The 18,495-nt window shown below is 35.5% G+C and overlaps 1 protein-coding gene across 1 annotated transcript in view; it reads right to left on the bottom strand.

Annotated features, from left to right (window-relative positions):
• Nucleotides 1-18,495, bottom strand: part of LOC148940485 (uncharacterized) — a 304,533-nt gene that overhangs the window by 240,532 nt on the left and 45,506 nt on the right. The window lies entirely within an intron of this gene.

Below are 18,495 nucleotides of genomic sequence, written 5' to 3'. Positions count from 1 at the left end.
CCCCCCCCCCCCATCATATTTAGATATAGTCAGATCAGGTTGGTAATTAAACTTTTTTAGTGAGAGGGATTGTGTGCATGAATATTTCTCAGGGAAAGCTCTAAAATAAAATACAAAATATAATAATTTGAATAAGAAAAATATAGAAATTTCCGGAAAAAATTAGGATTTCAGGCCTCAGGTCGATTAAGATTTCAGCTTCCAGGTCCCCAGGTCACTTGCATCCGTACAGTTTTTGTAAAGAGCCCCGGGAATAAAAACTTGACTAAGCTTAAGTGAATACCAACTATTCCTGTTGGTATCGGAACAGCATCCTAGGAACACGAGATCTGCCTCAAACCTTCTGGTGAGACGAACACCTACAGTACGGTCGGATTTTGCACCGGATGTGGCGTGCGCGAAAGTGTGGAACATGCTTCCACAAGAACTGAGATGTAGGAACTCTCTTCGTTATTTTAAAAATAATTTGAAAAAATATCTTATTGAATATTCATTAAATAGAGTTTATTAATAATTGAGTTTTTTTTTTTTTTTTTTTTTTTTTTTTTTATTTTTTATGTCGGTTTGTTTGCTTTTTTTTTTTATTTTTTTTTTTTTTTTTTTTATTTATTTATTGATTTTTTTTGTATGGTTAAGGTAGCTGTGCTTTTGGGGAGGAATGGGGGGAATCTCTAAGATAGTGATTTGTATGGTTGAGGGGTGTGGTTGTGTTGAAGAGTAAAGCGAGAGTCGTAAAGCGTGATTAGGAGGAATCGTTATTTTTTTAAGGGACTCAAAGTGGATTTTTTTGCATAGAGAAGTTTATTTATTTTTATTTATTACTATTTTTTTTAATTAAACCCGATGTTTTAATTAATTTAATCAGCATATAAAGATAAAGAAAGTATTAATTAAAAGTGGTTACATTTATTTGGGACACGTGAATTTCTAAAAACCTTAAAGTCGCCTCTTTTTGGCTTGAAGCTTACAGGACATGAGAAAAGGACGAAGGGAGATAAATGAAAACCCCTATGCTTTCTAAAAGCCAGAATATACAGAAATTAAGTACTTTACTGAAAAAATTCTTTTAAATGTTTTCATTTTTATAACTTTAAGAAATCAAAATTAATTAAGATTTTAAGGAATAAATATGAGCATATGTATATTAAACTGACAATGCACATTTTTTCAGTAAATTCATTTGCATTTTTTCAGTAAAGTAAAATTATATTCTGGCTTTTAGAAAGCATAGGGGTTTAGAACCCTACTCGTATTATCTCCTCCTCGTTTTGAGTTTGACTCTGTTATTTATTTTGAATTATGTTTGTTTTGGGTTTCATTTGTTTATTGATGCTGATTTGTGGTAGTTGTATGTTTGGTAGATTATTTGGCTCTATTTTTGTTCATTTTTGGTTTAAATGGAGTTCTTTATTTTTTTTTGAAAAAACTTATTTTGTGGAAAAAGTTTTTTAAATTAATTTTTGAAGAAGTCAGTTGTTGTGTATTGATTTGCCAAACCCCAAAATGGGACAGACATTATTTTTCTTCGGTCAACTTAATTGATATTGATCAGTCAATAAGACCGGGTCAAGACAAAACTAAAGAAAAATAACGAATTTTACAAGAAAAAATTCGGCTGTATCGATTCGTAGTGAGACAAAGTTTAGCATTCTTCCTAGCTAATTCGTTTAAAAACTACAAAACAACTGAACTTAAATGATAACATGGGAACCTCAATAGAAAAACAAGTCAAGAAACAAATTAGTTTGAATTTTTTGTGACGTTCGAATTCTTTATTTTATCTAAATACAACAAAACAGAATTTTTTTTATAAATCACATTGTCATGCATCTATTAAAAAAAACAAAAAACTAATAGTTCTGACAAAACAGTATATGAAACAATTCCTTGATAAATAGTGGAAAAAGATAAATGTATATTCAAGGGCTTCTACTAGCTAAAGGTCGAAACGGCCTCATTGCTAGACTGAAAAATTATAGTATTCAATCCTTATAATTATAAATCCTCCTCCCCATCCACCCCGTGCAAAAAATATTAGTGAACAGGTATTACACAAAACTACGGATGATAGAAAGTTTTGACATAATGTTTAAACTTTTATGATGTTATTAATCTATGTTGCATTCCATTAAATATTCAATCCTTATAATTAAAAGCCACCTCTCCATCCTCCCCGTTCAAAACGTATTAGTAAAAAGGCATTGTACAAAACTACGGATGATCGAAAATTTTGACAAAATGTTAAAAATTTTTTGATTTTGAAAATCTTTGCTGCATTCCATTTTTGGTTAAAAAAAAAAACAAAAAACTGACAATCTAGCAGTGGAAAACTCTACAAACACTTCGACGATTAATCTTCAATGAAACTCTTTCAATAAATGCGATTAAAAAAAATATTTTCGAATAAGCTTTTCAACGAAAAGTAAAGAACCATAATATAAACTTAAATGACCCGAAATAAAGTCATATAAAAAGTCAAACTCAATATGGACGTAAATTGATATGATCAGGGTTGCCACCGTCAGTAGGATTTTACTAGATCTAGTAAAAAAAACAAAACCTAGTAAATTTAAATGATCTAGTAAATTTCCCGAAATCTAGTAAAAAGTCATAATTTGCAATAAACTGATAAATGATTTATGTGTTCATCGCTCATTAAATTGTGATAAAAATAAATATAAAATACAAAAAAAACTATGGCTCAGGATCAGACCAAATGATTGTCAAAAATTCGTCAGCTGCTAATTCTTCTTTTCTCTGTTTTTTTTTTTGTGGTTTGTGTTATTTGGGTTCAAAATCTGCCTCTTACCGAGATTATAGCCCAGCTTTTTCATAGCTGTTCCAACAGATATTGGTTCTCTGAACTGTAGATTCCTAAGAAGGCGCGAATCAACAATTTCTGGTAAAAGACTTTCCTTCCAGAAGCTTAACAGGCTCGGGAATACTCGGGCCCAATGCTCTCTATTGCGTTCAACTGTAAGGACTTCCCAATCCTTCTCATTATTATAGACAAGGGGGCAACATTTTTCTTGATTTGAAATTTCAATTAGGTCCTTGAATTTGGCTATAATACTTATGGGTGGTTTTGAGCTTATTTTCTAAGCCGATGCTCTGCAGAAAAAAGTCCTTGATAAGGCCTTTCGTGCGAGCTGTATCAATTATTGTTCTGTTTTCCGGATATTGTGGACAATCTTAACCTCTTTTGGTGTCCCATCTGGCAAAATCCCGTCTAATGAAGTACCAAGAAATTGGTGTGTCGAGTGAAAGAAAAGACCAATATCCTCACCTATTGTAATTTCCTCGCCAATGTTTTCTTCATTTGCTCTTAAAGCAACAGGTTTCAACCGACTACCTTTCAGCATAGCAGTTGAGCGGTAACCACAACCTCCATTTCTAATATTTTTCACAATCGGTGCAGTTTTAGTTGATTGTTTGCGTGTAGCTATTCTGTGAAAGTACGTGCTTGTTATTCTCTTCTTTCATATATCCAGTTTTTATTGGAAGATTGGCCTTTGGTTCTCTCGTAAAGTTCTTTCAAAGCGGTTTCACTACTCTCTTTTGGCCTGGAATCTACCTCCAGTATTACTATAGTACCATATCAGATTTCGCTTGGATTTAGCTCGGTGGTTTGCAGTTTTACTACAGAATTTCTTCATTATATTTGTTGGACTGTGATTAAATGTTTTTTTTTCCATGTATAGGCATGCCACTTTGGACCAAGTGCGTAGGACAAGTTTGCACCACCAATTCGGGTATGATATAACCCTCGCTTTGACTTACTAATTTGCTTGCCTCCGCAAAACTTGGCTGCTACTGACATGTAGTTTTCGTCAAGGTTCGTAGTTACATCGGTAAGGAGAAAATCTGCTTTCTTGCACAAATTCTCAACCCCATCTCTCATATCCTGGAGAACCTGTACCGGCAAGTTGTACCAACGATCCTCTGGAAAGCTATTGGGTAGTTGACGTTTTTGGGGGCAAGTATCATTGCACTTTACATGATTTACAAAGACATTATCGGGGCCTTTGTGGAGCAGACTTTTTAAATTATCGGATGTACACTCCTCTTCTGCATTTTTTATTGCCCCACGAAGGTATTTTGTAAGTCTTTGTATAATCTCTCTTTTTAGAAATTTTGCATGTGCACCTTTCTTCATTTTCACTAGATTATATAGATAGGAAGTATAGTTTTTCGTAACATGGTTTGCACACTTTTTTTTTTAAATTAGAGGACCGTTTGAGATGTTCTGTTTAAATTTGTATAAAATACTCGAGTCTCCATCTCCAATAAAACGACGGTACTACAATCCATGCATATCATCGCTCACTCTAAAACCTTCAATGAGAATATCCGTCTCCATACTCTTTGACGGGCAATCATAATTCATAAAACGCACATGTTGTAGAGGAGTTTTTACCTCTTTTTTCGCCCGAAAACAAACATAGCAATATTTATTTTTTATGCCCAAGTACAGCAATTTCTTGTGTAAGCGTCAATGACTACGGCCAAACAACCCTTAGCTGTATAATCATGCCCCTTACTCCGTTTGTTCCACCCACCATCACAAACCACTTTGTTCCAGTACATGGGCGCCCATGTGGGGGGGGGTCAGGGGGGGGCTTGCACCCCCCCTGGCTGAATGATGCTGCCTTATTTTTATATTTTTGTTCTGAGATTTCTATTATATAGCATTAAAAGTGCCAATTAGATGAGGTTTGCCCCCCTGGAATTCAGCACATGGGCACCCATGGTTCAGTATGTATCATCGACATATCGATCTTCGTGAATTGCACGTTGTAGGGATTCCTTTCCATTCTCCAGTAAAACTCCTGTCAAAGTATCCATCCATACTTTCCCTACAGATCGTTGAGTTTTCAAAAATAAATTTTGTGACATGCCTTGCACACCCAGCACACCTAGAATCTCACAAAGTGTTGCGTAGCCTCCTCCTGAGCCCATGACACCCCACGTAGCATTCAAATTGAGGTCTCCATGCACATTTGTGTAACGTTCAATTGATTCTTTGGGATTTTCTTCGGAAAAAGATGTTAAGTAATCTTTGATCTTTATCACGGGTGGGTCAGGTTAATTTTTCACTAGTCTTTTTCCACTTACAGGCAGCACATTCTGTCATTAGTGTGATTTTTAAGCCAACATTGTGTAAATGAACAACGCAGATTTTGGGCTTTCTTCTCTACATTGAAATTTGTTCAGTAAAAATTATGCGAGCTCTTGGACGAAAAATGGAAGGTTTACTATGCAGCTGAGATTCAAAATGTTCCCTAAATCAACACCCTCATGAATTTTCTTCTCTTTCTCAATGAGAGATGGTCCTGCATCTGATACTGAAGTCCTCGTATCATCTGTAGATTAATTAGCAATAGAAGTTTCCCTTGGAAGGAAGGACCTGAAATAGGAAAAGTAAGTTAGGAATCGAAGCAGGCAGTGAGACAACAAGCAATTTGAAAAGAAATTAATTATGATATGTTTTTCCGGAAAATCATATCTAAAGGAGTACTACTCAAGCTAAACATTTTGGCGTGTAATATGTATTTAGAATAGTGTAATTATCAAGAATCATTTATGCGTAAAAAAGGGAAAGGGGGCTGAAAAATTAAATGAGTTTTTGAGTAGATCTAGTTGGCTCCTGTTGTTTCAAATCAGGGTTGTCAATAGCGTTCTGGTCAAATTTTATTTTTTCATATCAGGGATAAAACCATACGTCATTTGTTACTCTTCTGACTGTGATGAGGCACTCTGAACATGAATTCCGATTAGAAAAATAAAAAAGTCTCTAATATAACACAGAAGTAAAGTAGAGCACCTTCGCAACCGCTTCTAAGATAAAACCTATCAGAGGCAAAAATAAGAAAAATAACTAGAAGATAACCATTTTTCCTCTTGAAAAGAAATGAAAGTATTCATTTTGTTTATTTAGGCGAGCTGAATTGTAAATATAGTTTACTCTTGTCCAGAGGCAGACTGAACCACCGGTCCTCCTGTCACCTGATAGGTGAGTCCTCAATAAAAATGGCACTTGACCCTTCGGATAAAAACAAAAAAAGATCGAGGGAAAACTTGAAAAACAAATAATATTAGACTTAACGAGTATTATGTATATGGAATAAGCATAAAAACTGAACTTTTTTGTGTGTCAATTTTTATAAAATTCTGCTTTTTAGAGCTTCGATTACTATTGGGCCGAGTCGCTCTGTTGTTCAGGTCCATTATCCCTCCCCCACTCTCCTCGGTTACTTTTTGCCCTCTTCAACCGTTTCAAGCATGATTATAGTTAGGAGAATGATTCTGTCGTTTTGTAATTTATATACCTTGCTACCCATACATTACACGTTACATACCACCCATATAAGCCTAATGTACCCTTGAATCAGGTTTTGGTTAGTTCCTTCCATCACATGCTGCTCATTGCAAAATGAGTACTCCTATCTTCTCCCCAAAGATTTTTTTTAAATTTAATTAATGGGTACCCTCATTATTTTAATCCAATGCATTGGCGGTTCTAGGCCTGGGCAAGGAGGGGGCAGCGCTTGTATTTTATATTTGTATACTTCTGTGGCATACCTTACCCCAACCCCCCTAATCCCAGACTAAGAGGTTTAAGACCGCTAATGATCAACTACTAAACAAAATTCCTAATCCAACCAAAAAAGAATCTCCCCTTTCAAGTTGAAAAATGCTTCCATGGATAATTTCCCCATGAAGGATTTTTCTCACGGATATTCCCCCTCCCATGGAAAAATATTCCAGACAGTTCCGACCCGGCTGAAAATTTCTCCGGAAAATATCCCAAGAACACCTCCACATGTAAAATTGAGTTGGCAAGGAAAAAGTAAGACAAATAACACCATTTTCAGTACTTGTCTATTATATAAAACACACTCGAGAAGTGAAGTTTGGTGAATGCTAATTAAATAAAAAAATTATGATGAAAATATAATAGTTTAGAAAAAAATTTGGGCTAAATATTTTCACATTAGGGGGAGGGGGGGGGGGTAAAGCATACCATATATTAAATGCATAACCTAAACAAACCTATTATAGTGAACAAACCAAAATAGTGAAAACTACAACTTGGAAATATGCTCCCAGAACGCAAAAAAAGGCCTCAAAAATCACGTTAAAATGAACTCGAACTTCTGCCTTTACTGCCGCCCGCCACATGTACTCTATTAAGAATAAATGTAAATGATGGCAGGATGTACCTTGGTGCGGTTTGTTCATCCACTTTGCAGAACCCCGAAGTCCCTCTATTTTTTGAGTTGAGGTGCCGGTTTCTGAGTTAAAAAAATTATTTTTATGGTTCTCTTTCAAATTATTAAAACCTGCTTGTTCAAGATCAGTTGTTTTAAAGCCCTTCCGACAATGTGAAAGGATTCTTGAAAATCCATAATGAGACAGTATATTCTATCCCTAGTCAAAGCAAACAGACCAGCGTCTTCAAGAACGAGCCTTAATAATAAATTAAAATGAACTAGGTCAAGGATCATGTTAATAAGGAACTTTTCTTTGTCTTTGAGGCGGTCAGCCGACGCCTAAGCTCCCAATTTAGTAATTCACAAATTACCTTCACAAGTTTGCTAATAAATTAGCCTATTCTATTTTCATCATATTTTATTGTCACCAAACTTCACTTTTCAAGTGTGTTATATATAATAGACAAGTAGCCTACCTCATTTTCGTATAGTATCATATAGTTTTTTTTTTTTTTACGCTAAGGTTGCCCTCATTGTTTTGATCCAATCTATTGTCGGTTTTAGGCCTTGATAGGAAGGGGACAGTACATGTATTCTATATTTTTACGCTATTCAGATGTACCTTCCCCTTGATTACGAGGCCTAAAACCGCTACTTATCAAATACAAAACCCAATTCTTTATTCAAACAATCAAATTACGTATAATTTATGTTACCTCACATGTTTTAGATTAAGCCTTCCTTTGCTGATCTTTTTTCTCCTAGTCATTCTTATGCGATTGTTTCAGTGGTCAAACCCAAATTAAAAATGTTTCTGACCCGTCTTAGCCTCGGGTATGTTTCCATCCAGGGGGTGTAAAGTGGGGTTATGTAAAACAGGAGAAATAAAGTAAAAATTTAATTTGTTTCATAAATAGATATAAAATTAACCACTCGGATTAAAAAGCTGAAAAGCTTGGAATATACTAAATAAAAATAAAGCTACAATTTGAAGTTGATTTCGAGTTTGTTGCTTTTATACATTCCCTACAAGAGTCTAATATGTAAAAACGTAAAAACAATCCTGGATGAATAAATTTAAAAAAAAATGGAATTTTCAAATGGGCCAATTAATTTCAAAAGCTTTTTTTAAATTTATGGTAATTTTAATTTTTTCAAATTTTTCTTTTTTATGCTCCAGACCTATTTCAAAAAAAGCTACCAAGTTTCACTTTAGATTTATTTCTATTTCCTGGGAATTAAATCAGAAAAAACAAAACGGCCAAATTTTAGATCGTTTTTCAAATATCCCTTGTGAAAAAAATTATTTTGCTGACATGTGAGGTAAGAGAGCCAGATCTCTTTTCATAGCATAGGAAAATTAACATTACAATGGATTTAGGGAGTTAAACCTTAAGTCAAAAAGCTGCTGACAGCCAGCCAGATTGTGTGCCACATCCTCAACTCCTGTATCGTATCTGGAATAAGAGTAATTCTTTTGAGTGATCTCAAGAGTAATCTCATGATTACTCAAGAGTAATCTACTGCTACTACTACTAACAACTCACTGAAGCACCAAAATTACACTGTCCTTTTTAAAGTCATTTACCGGATCCCCGGGAACTCAAAGGTATCACATTCAAAAAAATTACTTCTTAAGTCAAAAAGCTGCTGACAGCCAGCCAGATTGTGTGCCACATCCTCAACTCTTGTATCGTATCTGGGATAAGAGTAATTCTTTTGAGTGATCTCAAGAGTAATCTCATGATTACTCAAGAGTAATCTACAGCTACTACTACTAACAACTCAATGAATCACCAAACCACATGAGTCCAACACAGCTACGCACGCTCCTCCTCCATTCCAATCTATTCAAAGGTTTCCTCTTGACACCCTTCCATGAAGTTCCCGTTTCCTTTAAACTTTTCTTTATGACATCCTCCCACCCCAACCCCGGACAACCCATTTTCTTTTTAACTCTAGACGGTTGGCCAAAAAGGAACAATGTTCGGCAATCTGTCATCCCTCATTCGCAGAACGTGCCCTTGCCATCTTAACCTTTATTCCATTATAGCCCTAGAAAGCTGGATTGAACCACACTTTTCGTACAGCCTACTGTTTGAAATACGGTCAATAGGCCGGGTACCCAGAACAATTCGTAGGCAATTTCTTTGGAAAACATATAGCGAATCTCCTAATTTCAAGAACAGTTATAAAGTATAAAGGTGCCAAATATATTGTTTTTTAGTATTCAAAATTAAATTTAAAATATTTAATTATAAATTTTTATTTGATTTTTATTAATCTTAGTTTTAATCCTTTACTTTGAACAACTACTTTGATAATGAGTTAATTCTTATAAACAATGGAGTCTAAAGGCATAAAATATTTAGGTGTTTGATAACCAAGTTCAAAACTGTCGATATATTGTTAAAAAAACATCCGTTCAACGATTCGGCATTGCTCAACAGAACTGAATGCTGGGAGTTTTTGTCTTAGTTTTTTGTAAGTAGGCCATTGTTTTGTGTAATTTTCTTAATTAATTACTTTTTCCATTTTATATACTTTTACTTTAATTGACATACTTATTCATTGCCTTTAGAGAAATGTTTATCTCTAAGCTCCATTAAAAAAAAAGAAAAACAGTTTTTTCAACTGAAAGCAAGGAGCAACATTAAAACTTAAAACGAACAGAAATTATTACGTATATGAGGAGGGTTGCTCCCCGCCTTGATACCTGGCTGTTCACGCTACAGTTTTCGGCACTTCAAAAACAGTTACTTATTGTTCTAATTAAACGAACCATGTGTAGTTGTTTTTGAAGAATTGGGACGAAATTTGAATTTTAGCGTAAAGAGCAAGTTGTTGAGGAGAGGGTAACGCCCCTCATATACATAATAATTTCTGTTCGTTTTAAGTTTCAATGTTGCTCCTTACTTTCAGTTGAAAAAACTTGCTTTTTTTTATTTAATATCTGATTGTTTTTTTCAATAACGCCATGATACCTTGCTCCAACTTTACGGAAAAATCCCCCTCCCCAAAAATTACCCTTAACATCTCCACACCTAAAGTTTAATTGGTAAAAAAAAAGCAGGACATAAAGAAGTTTCGTATAGGAATTCTGGCAAATTCATCAAGTGTAAAATCTCCCCTAAAAATTTCACCCCCCTGAAACTTCCCTCTCCATATAAAATTTTCCCAGTGTAAAATCCTCCCAGCAGAAAATTCTTCCTCCCCTCCCCACCCGAAAAATGTATGGATATTTCTAATAACAAATAAAACAATATGTTAATTTTATAACTTAAAAACACCTTTCCCAAGGGGCTATGGGGGTCATTTTATCTAAGACATAATTATTGGGCCTTTAGAGTATGTTGAAGAAAAGGGCTATCTTAAAATTTTGATCGGACAATTTTGGGATAAAGGTGGCGTGGGAGGGGGCCTAATTGCCATCCAATGATTTTGGTCACTTAAAAAGGGCACTAGAAGCTTTCATTTCCATTAGAATGAACCGTTTCTCGACGTTCTAGGCCCACTGGGCCGATACGATCACCCATAGGAAAAAAACAAATAAAAACGCATCCGTGATCTTTCTTCTGGTAAAAATTACAAAATTCCACATTTTTGCATATTTGAGCTTGAAACTTCTATAGCAGGGTTCTTTGATACGCTGAATCTAATGATTTGATTTTCGTTAAAATTCTATGACTTCAAGAGGTCTTTCCCTCTTTTTTAGAAAATCAGGCAAGTTTTCTCAGGCTCGTAGCTTTGCATGAATAAAACTAAATTTGATGAAACTTAGATATCTAGAATGAGCATAATAAGCCAATTCTTTTGACATATCAATTGGTATCAAAATTCAATTTTTTAGAGTTTCAGTTACTATTGAGCCGGGTTGCTCCGTACTTCTTTCGCTATTGTATTTTTTTTTATGTCTGAATATATAAGGGATTTAAATTCGAGGGGGAGAACTGTCCTGTTGTGAAACAGGTTCATTTTACATGCCTGTTATAAAATCAAAACATGGTCTGTGCAGGCAGGATGATTTTTTTTTAGCATCTCTACTCCTTCTGTAAACTATTCTAAGGTGTAAGAAATTGCATAAAGACAAGTCTACATCCGTTATAATCTACGGAAGCAATCTTTCTGCAATTTTGGTTTGAGTTTGATTTTCTTTTAAGATTAAATGCATAATAATTAAAAATATTATTGATTCAACAAATTGATCCCTTTGCAAGGAATCCTTCCAGTTTAAAATTTATTGTATTTAGTTTCATTTTGCATGTAATTTAATTGCTTTTTATTTGAGAGTTTTTTCCTAAAAGTATCGAAAAATAAACTTATTCCAACATAAAAAAATCCTGAAAAATATTCCCCGTCACCCAACCACTACTGATATTTTGGCATTTTGCCCACCCTGGAAAATTTTCTGCCGGCGCCGATGCTAGCCAAGATACAAAACAGTTTACAAATAGCAAAATATAAAAATTGTCACATTCTAGTGACAATTAAACATACTATATTCAATCTTGTTAATAATATATGCTCGCTTGCCCTTAGGCTTTGAGTACTCGTTACATTTTTTTTTTTTTTTTTTTTTTTTTTTTTTTTTTTTTTTTTACAGACTAATGATAGGCAAGGGGTTACAGACACTTATCAACCAAATAAAGTAAAAAAAAATAATTTCTTGCATCAGCTATAGATAGAGAGATAGATCAATAGATAGATTTATTATAAGCTGAATAAGGCCATAAAACACGGTATTCAAAATTCAAACAAGAATATAGTAACCCAAGTCTACTCTCCCCTCCGGGCAAAAATAACAACAACAAAAAAAGACAAACTTTTATTACTCTCGATAGATAAATAGATCGCAAAATAGATTAAATATAAGCCGAACAAGGCCATACAATACGATGTTTGAAAACTCAAATCACATTATAGCAACAAAACTCTACTCTCCCCTCCCGGTAAAAATAACAAAAACAAAAAAGGACGAACTTGTATAACTCTCGATAGATAGATAGATTGATAAATAGATTTATTATAAGCCGAACAAGGTCATACAACACGGCATTCGATAACACAAATCAAAATATAATAACACAAATAACAAAGTTCGTCCTTTGTTGTTGTTGTTATTTTTGCTGGGAGGGGAGAGTAGACTCGAGAAGCATTACTCTCGGAATCGAGAGCAATACAACTCCCAGCAAAAATGACAACAACAAGAAAGAACGAACTTTTACTATTCTCGATAGATAGAAAGATTGATAAATAGATTTATTATAAGCCAAACAAGGCCATAAAATACGGTATTCGAAAACTCAAGTAATAATATAGTAACGCAGGTCCACTCTCCCCTCCCAGAAAAAATAACAAAAACAACAAAGGCTGAACTTGTATTATTCTCGATAGATAGATAGATTGACAAATAAATTTAATATAAGCCAAACAAGACCATACAGCATGGTATATGAAAATCCAAATCACAATATAGTAACGCAGGTCTACTCTCCCCTCACAGCAAAAATAACAACAACAACAAAGGACAAACTTGTATTACTCTCGGTAGATAGATGGAAAGGTAGATTGATTTATTATAAGTCGAACAAGGCCATAAAGCACGGTATTTGAAAACTCAAATCACAATATAGTAACGCAAGTCTATTCTCCCCTCCCAGCAAAAATAACAACAACAACAAAGGACGAACTTGTATTATTCTCGATAGATAGATAGATTGACAAGAAGATTTATTATAAGCCAAACAAGGTCATAAAATACGGTATTCGAAAACTCAAGTAACAATATAGTAACGCAAGTCTACTCTCCCCTTCTAGCAAAAATAACAACAACAACAAAGGACGAACTTGTATTATTCTCGATAGATAGATAGATTGAAAAATAGATTTATTATAAGCCAAACAAGGCCATAAAATACGGTATTCGAAAACTCAAGTAACAATATAGTAACGCAAGTCTACTCTCCCCTTCCAGCAAAAATAGCAACAATAACAAAGGACAAACTTGTATTACTCTCGTCTCTTTTCAACGCCAAAATCATGCATACAAAAAAAATTTCTTATTATAAACCTAAAAAGGTCATAAAAAGTAATCTATAATACACATAAAAAAATAACATAAATAATAATCATCTCCTCACCCCCCCCCCCGGAATATGTGTCACTTTTCTTTCCATACCACATCATTAGCATAATTGCAAACCAAACCATTACATTGTCCTTTTTAAAGTCATCTACCGGGTCCTCAGGAACTCACAGGTATCACATTCAAAAAAATTTACTTCTTAAACCAAAAAGCTGCTGAAAGCCTGTCAGATTGTGTGCCAAATCCCCAACTCCTGTATCGTATCTGGGATAAGAGTAATTCTCTTGAGTGATCTCAAGAGTAATCTCATGATTACTCAAGAGTAATCTACAGCTACTACTACTACTAACAACTCACTGAAGCACCAAACCACATGAGTCAAACACAGCTACGCACGCTCCTTCCTCATTCCAATCTATTCAAAGCCTTCCTCTTTACAGCCTCCCAGGAAGTTCCCATTTTCTTTAAATCTTTTTTTATGACATCCTCCCACCCCAACCCCGGACGACCCACTTTCCGTTTAGCCCTAGACAGTTGGTCAAAAATTACAATATTTGGCAATCTGTCATCCTTCATCCGCAGAACATGCCTCTAGCCATCTCAACCTTCATTTCTTTATAGCCCTAGAAAGCTGGATTGAACCAAACTGTTCGTACAGCCTACTGTTTGAAATACGGTCAATAGGCCGGGTACCCAGAACAATTCGTAGGCAATTTCTTTGGAAAACATATAGCGAATCTCCTAATTTCAAGAACTTTCAACTACGTTGAACAAAATAGATATCTCAAAATTTTGATTGGAAGTGTCTGGGAAAATGGTGGGCGTGAGAGGGGCGTTAGTCACTCTCCAATCACTTTCGACTATTAAAAAAGGCACTAGACCTTTCAATTTCCAATTGAATGAGCCGTTTTGAAGTTTCTATGCTTTCAATAAAAGCCTTATATGCCCCCAGGGCATAACTTCAAACCCTTGCCATGAGGCCCGTGGAGGAGGGGGAGGGGTTGTCATCCTTAAAGACCTAACTTCCAAACTTTCAACTACGTTGCATAGAATGGCTATCTAATATATTGATTGGATGTGTTTGGGGAACAGAAGGGCGTGCGAGGGGGTTAGTGGCCCTCAAATCACTTTCGACTATTAAAAAGGGCAGTAGCCCTTTGAATTTCCAATCGAATGAGCCCCTTTTCAAGTTTTTACGACAAAAATTTTGAATAAAAACCTTATATGCTCCTAGGGCATAACTTATAACCCTTGTCCTGAAGACTGTGGGAGGAGTGTCCTGCTCAAAAGTATAATTTCCTGAACTTTAAACTGCGTGGAACAAAATATCCGTCTCAAAATCTTTATTATATGTCTTTGGGTAAATGGTGGGCGTGGAAGGGGTGTTAGTTGCTTTCCAATCACTTTTAACAATTAAAAAGGGCACTAGCCATTTCAATTTCCAATCGAATGAGCCCTTTTTGAAGTTTCTACGACAACGCGTTCCATATAAACCTTATATGCCCCCTGGGTATAATTTACAACCCTTGCCCTGAGGGCTGTGGGGGGGGGGGTTTGTCATCCTCAAAGACATAATTTCCAGAAGTTAAAACCACATTCGATAAAATGGCTATCTAAAAGTTCCGATTAGATTTGTTTAGGGAAAAGGTGGGCGTGAGAGGCGGTTTAGATGCCCTCTAATCACTTTCGACTGTTAAAAAGGGCACTAGCCCTTTGAATTTCCAGTCGAATGAGCCGTTTTTGAAGTTTATACGACAACACTTTCTATAAAAAAACCTATATGCCCCCAGGGAATAGCTTACAACCCTTGAACTAAGGGCTGTGGTGGACTGTCCTCCCCAAAAACATATTTTCTATCTGGAAATCAACTACTCTGAAAAAAATGGCTATCTCAGAATTTGGATTGGATGTGTTTCGGGAAATGGTGGGCGTGGAAGGGGTGTTAGTCACCATCCAATAACTTTCGACTATTAAAAAGGGCACAAGCCACTCCAATTTCCAATCGAATGAGCCCTTTTCGAAGTTTCTACGACAACTTCTTCGATATGAAGTGCCCTGCTCGAAAGGAAAAAATTAATAAATAATACATTGTGCCAACATCGTATTTATTTGCCCAAAGGGCATAACTTAAAGCTCTAACCCTGAGGGTTGTGGGGGAGTGTCCTCCTCAAAAACATATTTTCTATCTGGAAATCAACTACGCTGAACAAAATGGCTATCTCAAAATTTTGATTGGATGTGTTTGATGGGGATGATGGAGGGGGGGCCTAGTTGCCCTTCAATCACTTTCGACAATTAAAAAGGGCACTAGCCACTCCAATTTCCAATCGAATGAGCCCTTTTCGAAATTTCTACGACAACTCCTTCAATACGAAGTGCCCTGGTATGAAAAGAAAAAATAATATTAAAAATGGCACTAGCTGTTTCAATTTCCAATTGAATGAGCCCTTTTAAAATTTCTAAGACATTGCTTTCAATACAAACTTTATTTGTCCCCGGGGCATAACTTACAACCCTTGTACTGAGGGCTCTGAGGGGGTTATCATCCTAAAAGACTTAATTTCCAGAACTTTCAACTACATTGAACAAAATGGATATCTCGAAATTTTGATTGGATGTGTTTGAGAAAATGGTGGGCGTGAGAGGGGTGTTAGTCGCTATCCAATCAATTTCAACTACTAAAAAAGGCACTAGCCCTTTCAATTTTCAATAGAATGAGCCCTTTTTGAAGTTTTACGACAACGTGTTCTATAAAAACCTTATATGTCCCCAGCGCATAACTTACAGCCCTTGCCCCGAGGGTTGTAGGGGAATGTCCTCCTCAAAAACATATTTTCTATCTGAAAATCGACTACGCTGAACAAAATGGCTATCTCAAAATTTTGATTTGATGTGTTTGGGGGAACGATGTGCGTAGGGGTGCGGGGGGGGGGGCTAGTTGCCCTCTAATCACTTTCGACTATTAATAGGGCACTATCCCTTTGAATTTCCAATTGAATGAGCCTTTTTTGACAACGCAAGTTTCTACGACAACGCCTTCTATAAAAACCTTATATGCCCCCAGGGCATAACTTATAACCCTTGCCCTGAAGGCTCTGGGGAAGTAACGTCCTCTAAAACATAATTTCTATCGGGAAATCAACTACGCTGAACAAAATGGCTATCTCAAAATTTTGATTAGATGTGTTTCGGGAAATGGTTAGCGTGGAAGGGGTGTTAGTTGCCTTCCATTCACTTTCGACTATTAAAAAGGGCACAAACCATTCCAATTGCCAATTGAATGAGCCCTTTTTGAAGTTACTGCGACAACTTCTTCGATACGAAGTGCCCTGTTATAAAGGAAAAAAATAATAAATAATACATTGTGCCAACATCGTTCTTATATGCCTCAGGATATAACTTAAAACTCTTGCCCTGAGTCTTGTGGGGGAGTGTCCTCCTCAAAAATATATTTTCTATTTGGAAATCAACTACGCTGAACAAAATGGCTATTTCAAAATTTTGATTGGATGTGTTTGGGGAATGATGGGCATGGGGGGGGGGTGTTAGGTGCCCTCCAATCACTTTTAACAATTAACACCTCCTATCAACTATTCACACCTCCTTAGCTATATTTTAATGCTTTCTCTAATTTCTTTGTATTCCTTTTGCTTTCATATGATCTATCACTCAGATATTTTTTTAAAATAAAAGTTAAAACAGGGATAAAATCGTTTTAATAGACAGTGAAAAATTTCACAAACAGTATTAAATTTCACTAAAATACTAGATTTTTCGTCACATATGCAGTGACCGTCATCAGTAGTAAAACTGAGTAGTGTTACGTCATCAGTAGTTCTACTACTGATGACGGTCACTGCACATGTGACCGAAATATCTTGTATTTTTATGAAATTTATCACTGTTTGTGAAATTTATAACTGTCTATTAAAATAAGTATATCCCCATTCGAACTTTTATTTATTGTCATGGAAAGGCAGTGTGGTCTCTAAAATTATCTACGTCATAATTTTTTTACAAGCCCCTTCTCCTTTCCATTAAACTAAAAGCTTTTTCACTAATATTCATAGCTGCGATCCTAACTTTTATCCCTAAGACATCATCAGCCATTTCCCAGATTGTTTTCCTAAATTATTCCATCCATCTTCCACATTCTCAAATTTTAAACTCTTCAGTTTAGTATTTAACTGTTCCTAGAAAGGTTCTCTCAAATTCTCATCCTGAAGTTTACCAACATCATAACATCCCGGGAGGTAGTTATGCTTCCAAAATTTCAGCTTTAAATTAACCCTAGATACTACCAAAGGGTGATCTTTACTTTTAACATCAACAACAGCACTCCTATATACCCTAGTATTCTTGTAATAATCCTGTCAGTCTTCGGTTTACAATAACACAATCAATAAGGTTTGCTGTCTTACCAGACCGTGAATACCATGTTGACTTATGTGCCATTAACTAGATTGTTATACCAACAAATTGCAACTGTCTGTAGCCCTTGCCGTTTTCTTTTCCTGCACCAAATTTACCTAGGCTATGATACCATCTATCCAACTTCTAATGATCTCGGCGTTAAAATCTCCTAATAAAAACACCATATTTCTACCTGGTACCCTGCCTATTTGCTCTTATAACTTTAAGTAAAATTCATCTGAGTCACTAGTATTTCCGTCAGTCGGTTCTGCAGGGACATATACTACTATAATGGATACCCTGAACTTTTTAGTTATAAAATGAGTGATTAATATTCTATTATTAATATCTTCCCAGATTAAGCTAGACTTAAAAGTTTCCTTATTTATCATGAGCCCTACTCCCTGTCTTTGTACCTCATCCATCCTGCCTGAGTAAACAAATTCTATGTCACCTAATTTCATGCTTCCTATCCCTGGGGTATGAGTTTCCGAAACTCCTAATAAGTCCAGTTCGATTCTTCTGAATTCGTCTGTCAAAATGTCGATACGATGGTTCCAGGATCCATATTATTATTGGTGTTATGTTTCATCTTGTTTTTATTTCAATAAATTGAATTGAATTGAATTGAATGGCAATTTTGTAAAGCCGTAACGCTCCAAGTTCCAATTTTCATATTCTTTAAATCATTGAAATTATTTTGCCCTCAGGAAAAGTAATGGTCTGGGATACCAGTACAGGACGGGGACCAACACATCTTCTCAAGTCTATACCAAAGCACTT

This window comes from Artemia sp. Qi Xiang Cuo, chromosome 19 (genome assembly GCF_049724085.1).
Source record: "Artemia sp. Qi Xiang Cuo chromosome 19, ASM4972408v1, whole genome shotgun sequence".
NCBI lineage: Eukaryota > Metazoa > Arthropoda > Branchiopoda > Anostraca > Artemiidae > Artemia > Artemia sp. Qi Xiang Cuo.
This window is presented reverse-complemented; position numbering and strand designations above follow the sequence as displayed.